Here is a 15,841-nt window from a genome sequence, read left to right on the forward strand (position 1 = left end):
AGGCTGAGGTTTATGGTGAGGGAAGGTGAGGGAGAATATGGGGGATGGGGAAAATGTGTGTGAGAGTGACTGAGGGAGAGGATGAGTAATGGTGAGCGTGCGTTTGAGGGTGAGGTTTAGAATTAGTTTAGAGTAAGGGAGAGGGCCAGGAGGAGTGTAAGAAAAAGGGTAGGAGGAGAATGTGAAAGAGTGATGGTGAGGACGCGCGTGAGAGGTGAGGGTGGGTGAGGGGGTAGGTGAGTGTGTGAGAAGTTGATGGTGCGGTTGACAGCGAAGTTTTACGGTTAATGGAAGATTGAGTAGAAAGAGGGAAGTGAGAGTTACTACGGGGGGAGGCGACGTGTGGCTGATTGGTAAGTCGAGTCTGAGGGCAGGGAACTAGTTGCGCAGGGGACTGTGAGGGGCAGGTTGAGAGTGTGGTGTCGTGATGGAGAAGTTGGAAATTATTTGGAGAGTCAATGTATGAGGGAGAAGGATGCAGAGGGTATGTGGTGGAGGACGAAGAGTGGAAAGGTGAGAATGCGTGAGAGGAAGATGTAAAGAGCGAGATGGAGGAGGAGTGGGATAGGATGAAGGGAAATGTTTGAGGTAGGTTGTGAAGGAGAGAAAGCTGGGCGGTGAGTGGAGAAAGAGAGGGGGCGATAGAAAACGGATAGCGTGAGGGATAGGGGTGAGACATAGACGAACACAAATGTAGGGGAGAGAGACTAGAAGAGAGAGGTTGAGGGGGCAGTGGGAGCGAGCGTGAGAGGTGAGAAGGCGTGAGTAGGACTGAGAGAATGGAGAGAGAGGGAGTGGCGAGAGGGAGAGAAGGGGAAATAGGGCGAGACAGAGGAGGGGCAGAGGTGGGGAGAGGGGGAAAGATCGCGGAGTTGGGGTAAGAGGGGAGAGAGAGATTGGGATGGATTGGAGAGAGAGATCGGGAAGGAGTGGTGGAAGAAGATAGAGGGAAATGGGGTAAGTGAGGGGAGTGTGGAAGAAGAGAGGTGAAAGATGGGGAAGGAGCGAAATAGGAATGTATTTGGTGTGAGGGAGATGGGTTGAGAGAGGGGGAGAAGGAATATAGAGTGCACAGGAGAGTTCTGTGAGTGAGAGGGATGAGGAAGGAGGGGCGAGTTTGAATGGGTGAGTGCGAGGGACAGCTATCAAAGAGAGGTGAGTGTTTGGAAATCGAGGAGAGAGGGATGAGAGAGATGGATAAAGAGGAATGATGGGTGACACGAATGTTCGGAGAAGGTGGGGGCGCTGACAGATTTGGGCGACGAGGCCGTAGAGGAGAGGGAGGGGCGTGAGGCAGGAGAGAAGGAGTGGGAGAAGGACGAAGGGGTGAGCACAAGGGAGCAGTAAGTGAGAAAGAGGTGGAGGAGGAGAGGAAACTGGGTGTTGAAGGGGTTAAGTGAGAAGAGGAAGGGTGAAGGAGAGGGCGTTGAGGAGAGAGGGGGCGAAAAGAGGCAACAAAGAGGGAGGGATGGATGAATGAATGTAATGTGGAGGGAGAGGTGATAGAATAGGGCGGGCGTAGGGAGTTATGGTCAGTATTTGATAGATCAACACTATTTATTCAGTTCACAAGGATGTTAATCCTGGCTGTTCGCGTCGCCGAACAAATCCACGCTGTGACTATGTTTCCCTGTCTCCGTATCGCACACTGGGAGCTTTATCACGCACAGATTCCGTTCTCCATATTCTACATCGATAGTCTACCTCACACGATTACCGGTCTCCATATGAAACGGCACACAAGTTCTCATCTCCGTATCCTACACCGGGCGTTTTACTCTGATCGGTTGCCGCTCTCTGTGCCGAACTGTTAGTCTGCCAAGTCCCGTTGATCTGGTCTCCCCACTGTTTTCATCAAAGCCAGATGAGTCCAGGGCATGGGTCAGTGCATGGAATTGTGATATTGTAGCCATCAGTGAGACTTCGATGCAGGAGAGCCAGAACTGGTAGCCCAGTATTCCGGGGTTCCCTTGTTTTAGACGCGATTGAAGGGGAACGGATGACGTCACTGCGAGGGAAAATGTCAAAGCTCTGTTCAGTCAGGACTTGTGTAGTGAGGCTTTAAGAGTGGAGCTGAGATAAAAACAGTGGTATGACCACACTAATGGGCAATATTTCAGAGCCCAGCCGTCCAAGAAGTTTAGAGGAACAAATTTGTGCAGATACTTTATCGCAGAATGTTACAAGAAACATGAAGATTTTATGGAAGATGATTTTAACTTTCTCTATATTGACGGAGAATCCCATACTTTAAAAGGACTAGATGGGATAGAGTTTTTCAAATGTGTTCAGGAAAGCTTTCTTAATCAGTACAGATAAGGCCCATAGAGAGAATGTACCATACTTGATCTCCTATTGGGGAATAAGACACGGATGGTGAAATCAGTTTCTGAGGTAACGCTTTGCATCGAGTGATCCTAAAACAATGAATTTCAAAGTAAATATGGAAAACGATAGCGCGGGTCCGCGGGTTGAGATTCTGAACGAGAGAAAGGGCGATTTTGATGGCATCATAATAGATCTGGGAAGTGTGGATTTGGACAGAATGTTTTCTGCCAAAGGAGTGCTTGGTAAACGGGAGGCCTTCAAAGGAGAAATACTGAGAGTACAAAGCATGTCTGTCGCTGCCAGAATAAAAGATAACTGTAACACGTTCAGAGAACCTTGGCTCTGAGAAGATATTGAGGTACGGGTTAGGATAAAATGAGGTGCATCGCAGGATTGGGAAAGGAAGGACAAATGAGGCACTGATGGAGAGTTAGGAATGCAAGAGAACACTAACGAAAGAAATCAAGAGAGCTAAAAACAGGCATCAGGTTATCCTAGCAGACAACATGACGGAGGATCCATTGGGGATTCTACAGATTTGATAAGGACAAAATGATTGCAAAGGACAACTGGTCCTCCTGAAGATCAGAATAGTCTTCTATGCCGAGCAGCTGAACTTTCATGACTAACCTGCCATGTCAAGTGCCTTGCAATGTCCTGGCCTTCATCAACTTTCCTGACATCCTTTGGGAAAAAACCCTATAAGATTGGTTGGACATGGCTTACTACTCACTAGGCCATGCTGAGTATCCTTAGTCAGTCCATGGCTGTCGAGATACGTACGAAGGGTGATTGATAAGTTAGTGCTCTAAAGCAGAAAAAGACAATTTTATTTTTCAACGTAGTTCCATCCTACATTTACACGCTTAGTCCAGCGGTCGTGGAGCATACGGATCCCTTCTTTGTAGAAGTCAGCGTCTTGGACCTCCAGAAGTGGTCCACAGCAGGGGCGATTCATAATTTCGTGACCTAAGTTAGAAGGCCTAAAGTTATACAGCTCTCATTACATGCACGTGCTGTACAACTCTTTGAGTGATTGTGCAGAAAGTTTGAAGGTAATAACTCATCTCCTTCCACCTTTGGCAACAAACTTATCAATTACCCCTGCTGTGGACCTCTGGACAAAGTGTGTAAATGTAGGAGGGGACTATGTAGAAAAACAAACGTGACGGGTTTTTAAAAATTGATACCTTCTACCTTAGGCCACGAACTTATCAATCATCCCTCGTATATATCCCACTTCTTAGAATACCATCCAATTACTTTCCCATTACTGATTTCAGGTCTCCAATTTCTTCGGTTATAGAACACAGAACATAGAACATAGAAAAGTGCAGCACAGTACGGCCCACAATGTTGTGCCGACCCTCAAATCCTTCCTCTCATATAAGCCCCTACCTTAAATTCCTCCATATACTTGTCTAGTAGTCTCTTAAACCTCACGAATGTATCTGCCTCCACCACTGACTCAGGCAGTGCATTCCAAGCACCAACCACACTCTGAGTAAAAAATCCTCCTCTAATATCCCCCTTGAACTTCCCACACCTTACCTTAAACCCATGTCTTCTTGTATTGAGCAGTGGTGACCTGGGGAAGAGGCGCTGGCTATCCACTCTATCCAGTCCTCTTATTATCTTGTACACCTCTATCATGTCTCCTCTCATCCTCCTTCTCTCCAAAGAGTAAAGCCCTAACTCCCTTAATCTCTGATCATAATCCATACTCTCTAAACCAGGCAGCATCCTGGTAAATCTCCTCAGTACTCTTTTCAATGCTTCCACATCCTTCCTATAGTGAGTTATGTTTAGAGTCTTGCTTGAACGGGCGAACAGCACTGGATGCTCTGCAGTTCTCTGGTAGCTCACCTGTCGCTAAGGATGATGCATATTTCTGTGATTGAGCCCCGGATATTTCTGCCTCCCACGGGGTACTGGGGAGAACCTTGCCAGGCTCGGTGGATTATCCACCCTGATTTGCTTTGGCAGAAAACAACTCTTCCTCTGTAATCCGTACAGGATCCATAAAGTTGATGTCGCTTTGCTTCACTTTTATAGACGGTGTCGTTATCATGAATAAACAAAGATGCAAAATGTTTTTAAGGTCCCCCGCATCAGTTAAGACGCATCTCACCAGTGTAGAGGAGGGCACGTCTGGACCACAGGATACAATACGTGACCACGCTGATTCGCAGGTGAAGTGCTGCCTCTCTCAGAAGGACTGGCAGATGCAGAACTCTGGCCGTTCACAGAGCAGCGTGACAGGAGGGAGATCAGTGGGTTAGGCCGGAAGTGGACCATGGGGAGTGGGGGCTGGTGGGGGTTGGGGGAAGGAGAGGGGTGAGGTACGTTTAGGAAAAAGAATATGGAAGGGGAAGAAAAGGGAATAGAGAGGCGAGAGAAAAGGAAGAACGGAAGGGGTGAAAGGGTCTTCAAGATGAGAGCGGGGTGGCGAGCAAAGATTATTTCGAAGGCTTAGAGCAAGGGCGCTGAGACAGAGATCCAGGGGACAGAGAGGGGAACGGCGAGGGAGAGAGGGAAGGTACAAGGGTAAAGACGGCTTCAGTTATCCTTTCTTCTCCTCTCCTCCCTCACCTTTTCAAACATCGCTGCCCTATCTCTGAACTCCCCCCCCCCCGTCTTTCCCCGCACCTTGTTGCCCTTCAAACGATAACGAAGCTCGATGCTGACCAGCTCGCACCCGCAGGCCTCGTCTCCATTTCTCCAGCAAGTCCGACTTCACTCCTGCATTTGCTGGCCCATTGACAACACCGTCCCCGCAGCACATCCTGAACTTGACCGGCCCGACAGTCTGAGAGGGGGGAAAAACTCGGGACGGGGTTTGGAGACGGGATAATGGTGCCAGCTTCCCCTCACAGCAAACTTCCTCCTCGCGGGTTCCACAATTTGTATACACCATGGCGTGAGTCGCACACAACCTCGTCATCCCATCACTCAGAGCTCTCCCTCCCACCCGCTCTATTCGTGATCCATCTTATCCTCAGACAGCGGCCATTTCGTAATGAGAACCCTCTCATAACTGAATCTCCCTCATTCCCCGTTCCACCCCTATTGAGTAGGTCACTGGCCAGCTCTCGCAGTCCTGTCACTCCTGATCCCCTCAATTCCCAGTCCGCTCGCTCTGACCTGTTGCCGTCCACCTCATCCTGGGTGGAGGCCATTTTGTGCTTCGTATATTTGCCGCCCGACCATTCAACATCATCGAATACGTAGCACTCTAAATTTCATTATCCCGAATGGAAATTCAACGATTTCTTAATTTTACCAATATCAAAAACTCCCCTGAATCGTGAAGCTCACCGAAAATCTATGATTAAGGTCCTTCAAGAGTTCTTGAGCGGGCAATTGTCGAACGTGTTTGGTTTGATTGCAGCAGGAAGGCGACTCCCTGTGCTGGTGTAGGTGTGGGGTGTTCGAGCTGAAACTCGTCCAACGCTGGGAAGCCCCGTTCTTACACAGGGTGGAGCCTGGAACCTTCCAGAACCCAAGATGGATCAAATCCACAGCCTGGGATTCGCTGAATTCAACAAAGAACCTCCGCCCCATTGGTTGTGATAGAAGAGCAAGGAAGGAAATTGTGAGATCTAAGCGGAAATCCAGACAGAACCTACCTGCGTCCTAGAGGGACGGTTAGCGCAGCCTTTGATATTCCTGTCTGTGTTTCCTCCATTTGTCCCAGTTCCCTCTCTTCCCACTGTCGGACATATCTCGGGCTGGCGAGGGTGTGCGGACCAGAACTGCGGCCGTGTACGCTTATTCCAGCTCAATCGGACCAGTGCATCTGTAATGAGCGACGGGCACTATGTAACCGAATAGCCTCGGGAGTAGCAGCTTAGACTGAAAACTCTGTGCTCGGTGAGCACACCCGTCACCCGGGACTGCAGTGAACACCTTCCCGTTTCAACATCACAGTAAGTGTTGTCTCCAATTCCTCAGAACCAGAGAGCGCTTCTGGCGGGGTTTGGCTGCTTTCGGGACAGGGAGGGGATTCAGTGGGAGAAGAGAGCTCTGAGATGTTCAAAATAACGAATAAACTCTCCCTCTCCTTTTCTCTCTCTTTCACTCATGTACACACAATAAAACTACCTAAGAATAACAGAGATTTTACGGTCTCAGTCAGAGTGCCGCAGATCGACTGATTTAATTAAATTTCAAAAGAATATTAAAATCACAAATGATTGGGAGTTTGAGGTAGAATAAAATACTGGAAACTCACAAAGTCTGATGGCAATTGTAACAAGTAAACATTCAGACCGCAGACACTGGTGAACGTTCCTTTCTGTACCATCCTCTTTTGTTAGCTTTTTTTCTCCTGTAACAGGAATATTTCAATGCAGTATTAAATTAGCTTTGTGCACAGTGGAAGTGGAGTGTAGAACTAGTTTGTTTTCAGCAGAGAAGCCGCTCCCTGCTTTGAAGAATTTCTGCGTGTCGGAATTCGTCCTGCGGACAGGCAGCAACTTGCACACAGAACATACTCCTTCACTTGCTTATACCCCTTCACTTAACACTCCGGAATGTATTATTTCATTAGATGCTGCGAAAGCTTTTGATAGAGTTGAATGGCCATATTTATTTCAAGAGTTCGAGAAATTCAATTTTAGTCCGATCTTTATATCCTGGATTGAATTGTTATATCATACCGCTGCAGCTTCGGTTTGTAATAATAATCAAAGATCTCCCCTTTTCCGTCTATCTCGCGGTACTAGGCAAGGATGCCCTCTTAGTACTTTATTATTTCATATTGCAGTTGAACCGTTAGCAATTGCTATCCGAAACTCGCCCAACATTTTTGGTATTACCCGCGGAAATGAAATGCAGAAGTTATCATTATATGCAGATAATTTGTTATTATATATCTCTAATCCGGAGAAATCTATTCCTGCATGAACATTAACTTCTCTAACTTCCGCTAATGTCCACCTCCCCCTCGAACCCCATCCGTTAATTATTTGTATATACACACCTCTCTCTCTCTCTCTCTCCCTCTCTCTCTCTCTCTCTCTCTCTCTCTCTCTTCTTCCTCCTCCTCCTCCTCCTCTCCCCCCCCTCTCTGTCCCTCTCAATATACCCCTTGCCCATCCTCTGGGTTTTCCACGCCCTCCCCCTTTTCTTTCTCCCTAGGCCTCCTGTCCCATGATCCTCTCATATCCCTTTTGCCAATCACCTGTCCAGCTCTTGGCTCTATCCCTCCCCCTCCTGTCTTATCCTATCATTTTGGATCTCCCCCTCCCCCTCCCACTTTCAAATGTCTTACTAGCTCTTCCTTCAGTTAGTCCTGACGAAGGGTCTCGGGCCGAAACGTCGACTGTACCTCTTCCTAGAGATGCTGCCTGGCCTGCTGCGTTCACCAGCAACTTTGATGTGTGTTCCTGTTATTTTATATTCGTTGGATCAATTTAGTAATTTTTCTGGTTATAAATTGAACCTTAATACGAGTGGAATATTTGCCCAAAATGCCAGGTTTCCATTTATGGATGTTTACCGTTTTACTTGGTTACCGACTCTTTTATATATTTAGGGGTTAAAATCACGAAAAAGCATAATGATTTATTTAAAGTTATTTCTTTTTTTACCTTTAATTGATCAGATTAAACTTTTGTTTACTAAATGGTCACCAGTGTCTTTGTCACTGATCGTTCGGATCAATGCTATCAAGATGATTATTTTGCCTAAGTTTTTATATGTATTTCAATCGGTACCAATTTTTATTCCAAAATCTTTTTTTGATAATGTTGATTCAAAAATGTCCTCATATATATGGCAGAATAAAAACCCTAGGTTAGGTAAAACGCATTTACAGAAATCTAAAAAAGAAGGTTGGTGGGGGGGGGGGGGGGTGGGGGGGTGGTGTTAGCGCTCCCGAATTTTAGATTTTACTATTTGGCGATTAACATTCGATACTGAAAATTTTGGTTACGGGACTTGGATGTAATTTCAAGTCCACATTGGGCAAGTCTTAAATGTAATTCTTTACAAGAGTTTTCAGTGCGTTCTGTTTTAGGGACTTCGCTTCTTTTTATTCTTTCTAAATTGTATTATCAAATGAATAACCCAGTAATTAAACATTCTTTACGTATATGGTTTCAATTTGGAAAATCTTTTGGGTTGAACCAATTTATTTTAGCAAGTCCCATTATATCTGATTTCTTTTTTCAACCCTCCACTATGGATCAAGCTTACTTAGATTGGAAAATCAAAGGTATAGTACGATTTCGTAATTTATTTTTGGATAGTAGTTTTATGTCCTTTGAACAGTTATCTAATAAATATAATTTACCTAGATCTCGCGTTTTTAGATATTCACAGGTTAGAAACTTTTTAGTTACTGTTTCTCCTAATTTTGCACATTTATATCCAATGGATATTTTGGAAAAAAAATAGATTTAAATCTTCTTCAAAATGTGTTGTAGCAAATATTTATAATATAATTTTGAATTTATGTGCTGATGTATCTAATAAAATTAATACTGATTGGGAAAGGGAACTCAAGATTACTGTACCAATTGAAAAATGGGGAAAAAAATCTTCAATTAGTTAACTCATCCTCTATAGGTGCTAAACATGCAGTTTAAAGTAGTGCACAGGGCTCATATGTCCAATGATAAATGATCTCGTTATTACTCTTATATAAATCCTATATGTGATAGATGTCATTCCGAGATAGCTTCTTTAACTCATATGTTTTGATCATGCTCTTTGCTGAAAATATATTGGAAAGATTTTTTTTGGTATTATTTCAACGATTTTGAATATAGACCTACACCCTCACCTAAATACTGCTAATTTTGGGTTACCAATGATAGAATCAAATCATTTAACCTCTTCAGCTCGTCGGATGATTGCATTTCTTACTTTAATGGCTAGAAGATCCATTTTGCTGAATTGGAAAGAAATTAATCCTCCTATCAAATTTCACTGTTTTTTTTTTCAAACTATGCTGTGTTTAAATTTGGAAAAAAAATTAGAAGTGTTTTTTATGACCCCTCTGTCAAATTCGAAAAGACTTGGAGGCCATTTATTCAACATTTTCATATGATGTAATTTGACCATTTTCAAACCTATTTTACTTCTTTGTAATGTTGGTTGAGAGGAACAGAGTCGTCGACACTAAGGTTTTCTTTTTTCTCTTTGTTTACGATGTTACAAAACAGCCCATGTCTTTTTTTTTAGTTTAGTTGATTAATTCCCTTTAGATCAGTTTTTTTTGGGGGGGGGGGGTTCCCTTTTCATGATTTTTTTTAGATATTTTTCTTTGTTTTATATTATTCATTTGTATCCTATATGATTGGGAGTTTTATCATTTAAGTGTCATCTTGCTTTATAATCACTTATGTTAATTTTAATTATAACAATGTATTCCCAATAACTTTGCACTACTACCATGTTATCTTTATTTCTATGAAATTGATAAAAAATAAGATTGAAAACGAAAAGAAAGAAAAGAAAAGGACAGAAAACGCTGTGATTCTCACAGAACAGCAACACCGGCCGCTCCCCCGTACCTACTTAATGACCCTCGCCGGATTGTTTGGAATGAAGTTGGAAAAAATCGACTTGAAAATATATCGACACGGAGACTGAACATTCTTGGTGAATTAAGGTGAGAATAATTCAACTTCTGATATTTATTTCCGATCTTCATTTCAAATCGATCCATTATCTGTGTATTGGATCAGTGATCAATAACTCATTCGCTCCATTTTAACCCTCTTCTGGCGACGATGGTATCTGTGATCCTGCAGCTTCCTGTCAGCACTATTGAGATTTTTCACATTTTATGTCAAGATTAAAAGCAGATCTCTAACCAGGGTTTACGGTTTCAAAGCAGCGTGCGAAAAGCTGTTTAGCCAACGCGTTCCATTTCCAAAACTTGTTATTTCAGAAAAAAATGCATGTTCTTTTATCTCTGTGACTGTGCTTACTGTGGACGTTTCGAGCTGATCTTCTCCACGTCCTTCAGAAGCAAAGACTTTGATTCTGTTCAAGGCCTCGACACACAACAAACAGCGAGAGTGGGGGGTGGGGGCGGCGGTGGTGGGGTGATTAGTTACAGAAAACGACAGGCGGACGGCGGCATTATGGAGCAAAGGTAATAATTTTATTGTATGGGGCAGCAGGCTCGATGGGCTGAGTGGCCAACTTTGACTGGCATATTTACAGTAAAATTCTGACTACAGAGTTAACGTAAAACAATTTTAAAATTACCGACCATCACATTGCAAATACCTGTCGCTGAACCAAAAGCGAATATTGCAGTAATTAAATCATCCAGATCGTTGACAGAGATGATAGGCAACAATGGACCGCGCACCGACCCCCGCGGAACCCCACTAGTCTCTGGTCTCCAGTCAGAGGGACAAAACATTTTCTACCGCTCACTGGCTTCTGCAAGGAAGCCGAAGCCGAAGTTATTTTATTATCTCTGCTTGAATGTTAGCCCCTGAATTTCTTGACTAACCTCCGATGTGGGAATCTGCCAAATGTCTTGGTAAATTATTGCAGTATTCCGTAATAATTTTTTTTTAATTCGGTAAATTAACTGTTCTTATTTCCTGGAACAGGAAATGTCATGTTGTTCCAGTCTGATACTTTACTAACAACTTTTTTGAATATTCCCTGACAGCTGCACTCAGTCCCCACACTCTGGCTTACAGAGTGTTTACACAATTCACCTTTATATACCCTATTACTGCACCCCTTGCGCCATGAGAATTATCATGATCTGGTTCTGTTCTCCCTGACCTCTCCCCATTCACATAGCTTTGGATCTCTGGATCCTATCGCGTACCATTACCGTCTGAATATCCCACACCGGCTCTTTAACATGCATGATCCCCATTCTGCCTTTCCCACCCCGGGAGTTTTACTGTGCAAAGTTCCCGGTCTCCGTGCCGAACGGTTAATCCGTCGAGACCCATTGACCTGAACTCCATCCCCTCCCATCCATGTACCTATCCCACTTTCTCGAACAGATGTTGTTAAGACCTCAGACAAAGTCAGGAATCGAAGGTTAAGCAATTTGTGACTAATGTTCTGAGCTGCGTATATTTCAGTGCAAGAAGTATTGAGGATGAGCACAGGCCGTGGATCAACAGATGGAATTATGATATTGTTGCCATTATTGACTTGCAGAGGATTGGCAGATCAATATTCTGAAGTTCCGTTGTTTATACGTGACATAAGATGAGGGATTAAAGGCTAGGGGTGGCTTCACTACTCAGGGAATTTGTCATGACAGTGGGCAGTACGGACAAACGGTAGAACTCATCTACTGAGGATTTATGAGTGAATCTGAGGAATAAAAAAAACGTTTGAACATGTTAATAGGTCTGTTTTATAAACCACCCAAGAGTCCGCGGGATTTAGAGGAACAAATTAGTAGAAGTCACAGAATATTGCAAGAAACATAAATTTGTTATAATTTGATTTTAACATTCCACATATGGACTGGAACTCTCATACTGTAAATCGAGCAGATGTACCGATGTATTTGATTAATATGTTCAGGAAAGCTTCCTTAATCAGTACATTGAATTCACAAAGAGACAGTGTGTGATACTTGCTCTCCTAGTAGGGAATGAGACAGGACACACGTAACAGAAGTCTGTGTGGGAGAACCCTTTGCATTTGGTAATCACAGTGCCATCAGATTCAAAGGAAGTTTGGACAACGATACCTCTGCTCCTTGGGTTGAAATTCTAAATTGGAGAAAGGACAATTTTGATGGTGTCAGAAAGGATCTGACTCGTGTGGATTGGGTCAGGCTATATTCTGGCAAATGCGTACTTGGTAAGTGGAAGACCTTGAAAGATAAAATTCGTAGAGTTCAAAGTATTTATGAATCTATCAGATTCATAAATACCAGTTCTTGGGAAACAAGGTTTTCAAGAGATATTGAGGACCTGGAAAAGACAATAAAATAGGAGGTGCACAGCAGGTGTACGCAGGTAGGAAAAAAATGAGATACTTATGGATTCGAGGAAATGCAAGATAACACAGGAAAACAAAGCAGGAAGGCTATAGGGTGCCATAAGGTTGGCCTGGCAGACAGGGCGAGGGATTATAGAGGTATTTTAAAAGCAAAAGGATTGCAGGCGACAAAAAGTGACCGTCTGGATTATCAGAATGGTAATGCATGCATAGAGCAAAAAAGATAGAGAAGTTCTTAAGTGGATTTTTGCAGTTGTTTTCACTCGGGAAAGGGACACAGAATCTGTAGAAGTGAGGCCATGTATGTTATATTACGGATGAGTAAGTGTTTAGTAATTTGGACAAATTCGAGTGGATAAATCCCAGCCACTGACAAGTTCATCCCTCGGACCCTGAGGGAGGCGAGTGTGGAAATTGCAGGAGTGTAGCCAATATGTTTAAAAATGTGAGGTGGACGTTATGAGAATTCAGGGTGACTTGGAGAGGCTGGGTAAGTGGGCAGATGCATGGCAGATGCAGTTTAATGTGGATAAATGTGAGGTTATCCACTTTGGTGGTAAGAACGGGAAGGCAGATTATTATCTAAATGGAGTGAAGTTAGGAAAAGGGGAAGCACAACGAGATCGAGGTGTTCTTGTACATCAGTCACTGAAAGCAAGCATGCAAGTACAGCAGGCAGTGAGAAAAGCTAATGGCATACTGGCCTTCATAACAAGGGGAATTGAGTTTAAGAGCAAAGAGGTCCTTCTGCAGCTGTACAGGGCCCTGGTGAGACCACACCTGGAGTATTGTGTGCAGTTTTGGTCTCCAAATTTGAGGAAGAACATTCTTGCTATTGAGGGAGTGCAGCGTAGGTTAACAAGGTTAATTCCCGGGATGGCGGGACTGTCGTATGTCGAAAGATTGGAGCGACTGGGCTTGTATACTCTGGAATTTAGAAGGCTGAGATGTGATTTTATTGAAACATGTAAGATTATTAGGGGATAGGACATGCTGGAGGCAGGAAGCGTGTTCCCGCTGATGGGTGAGTCCAGAACCAGAGGCCACAGCTTAAGAATTAGGGGTAAGCCATTTAGAACGGAGTTGAACAAAAACTTTTTCACCCAGAGAGTGGTGGATATATGGAATGCTCTGCCCCAGAAGGCTGTGGAGGCCAAGTCTCTGGATGCTTTCAAAAAAGAGATGGATAGAGCTCTTAAAGATAATGGAATCAAAGATTATGGGGATAAGGCAGGAACTGGATACTGATTGTGGATGATCAGCCATGATCACAGTGAATGGCGGTGCTGGCTCGAAGGGCCGAATGGCCTACTCCTGCATCTATTGTCTATTGTCTATTGACAGGAGAGGTACCAGAGGATTGATTGGTGGTGAAGAAGGCGAATGCAATGTTGGCATTCATTTCTAGAGGAATAGAGTATAGGAGCAGGGATGTGATGTTGAGGCTCTATAAGGCACTGGTGAGACCTCACTTGGAGTACTGTGGGCAGTTTTGGTCTCCTTATTTAAGAAAGGATGTGCTGACGCTGGAGAGGGTACAGAGAAGATTCACTGGAATGATTCCAGGGATGAGAGGGTTAACATATGAGGAACGTTTGTCCGCTTTTGGACTGTATTCCTTGGAGTTTAGAAGAATGAGAGGGGACCTCATAGAAACATTTCGAATGTTGAAAGGCATGGACAGAGTGGATGTGGCAAAGTTGTTTCCCATGATGGGGGAGTCTAGTCCGAGAGGGCATGACTTAAGGATTGAAGGCCGCCTATTAAGGACAGAAATGCGAATATTTTTTTTTAGCCAGAGGATGGTGAATCTATGGAATTTGTTGCCACGGGCGGCAGTGGAGGCCAAGCCATTGGGTGTATTTAAGTCAGAGATTGATAGGTATCTGAGTAGCCAGGGCATCAAAGGCTATGGTGAGAAGGCGGGGGAGTGGGTCTAAATTGGAGAATGGATCAGCTCATGATAAAATGGCGGAGCAGACTCGATGGGCCGAATGGCCGACTTCTGCTCCTTTGTCTTATGGTCTTATGGATAGCTAATTTTGTTCCGCTGTTTCAAAAAAGCCTCCAATATTAAAGCAGAAAATTGTAGGCCGGTGCGTCTGATATCAGTAGTGGAAATGCATTGGAAGGACCGGAATAATGAGTATTTGAATCAACAAGACTAAATAGGGATATTCAGCATGACTTTGTGTGTTATAGACAATCGTATAGAGTTTTTCAAAGAAGTTACAAGAAATGTTACCAAGAAAGTTGAAAGCAAGGCACGGTATATTGTCCACATTGACTTTAGCACGGCGCTTGACAAGGTCCCGCAAAGGATGTTGGTCATTCTCTTGGCATTCAAGATGAGTTAGTAAATGGGACTAGACATTGGCTTTGTAGGGGAAGGCAGATAGTGGTAGCAGATGGTTGCCTCTCTGACTGGAGACCTGTGACTGGTGGAATTCCGCAGGGACCTGTGCTGATATCCTTTGTTGTTTGTCATCTATATCAATGATTTGGATAATAATTAGATTAACTGGATCAGCAAATTTGCAGATGACATCAAGTTTTGGGGTGTATTTGACAGCGAGGAAGACTATCAGAGCTTGCAGCGGGATCTGCATCTGGTGTGAAAAAAAGACTGAAAATGGCAGATGGAATTTCATGCAGTCCTGCGAGCTGTAGCACTTCGGGCAGTTCAACCAGGATAGGTCTTACACAGAGCACGGTAGGGTTCTGAGAAGTGTGGTAGAACAAAGTTGTCCAGGAATGCTGATCGATAATTCATTGAACGTGAACATTGTCGGTCACCCAGGTAGTCGTACTGTATTTTCCCGGAACCACACTGAACGTCGTCAGGTTAAAACACCAGAGGTAAGTGTTGTCTCCGATTCTGTGCAATTATTCAGCGTTTACAGCGAGGTTCAGCTTTGGTCGGTATCGGGAGTGCAATTAGTTGGAGAAGGGATCCTGACATGTTCATGTTAACTCGCTCATTCTCTTAATTTATTTCAACAATACTTGACTCGTTAACGTGAACGAGTCAATTATTATTCAAATGGTTTAAGAGAAACGTCATCGTTGCCTTCAACCAGAGATATTCTCCAGGGTGGTTTCATTGAATGCGTCCAGAGTGCATTTTTCTTCCGGTAGTGAATTATGAAATATCCCACGGGGCAGTTACAAGTCACCGATCTCTCCCTCTCTCATTAAAAACTTAACTCCTCAGGATAGCGTAACGAATGTCCCGTTATATTACGAAATCCCGCTTTTGGTAATACTTACGATTTGCAGAAAGCATACGAATTATATTTAACACATCTGCCGATAATGGGAATCTGTGGTAAAAATAATACGCCGGAAATTAGCAGCAAACAGGGCCGCAACTGTTGGTAGTAACGTTGCGATTTCGAGACTATAGTTTTTTTATAAAATCTATATCATGTCGTAGGTTCTTTCGCCTTTTCTTGCAGCGCACAGTATGAAATACAATATTAGAGAGACTTTGTCGAAGCTGCGGCGGGAGTATTTTGTCGAACTGGTTCGATTTCATTTCAGCAGAACGGCCGTTTCCTGT

The sequence above is a fragment of the Mobula birostris genome, chromosome 13 (assembly GCF_030028105.1).
Source record: "Mobula birostris isolate sMobBir1 chromosome 13, sMobBir1.hap1, whole genome shotgun sequence".
Classification (NCBI taxonomy): Eukaryota; Metazoa; Chordata; class Chondrichthyes; order Myliobatiformes; family Myliobatidae; genus Mobula; species Mobula birostris.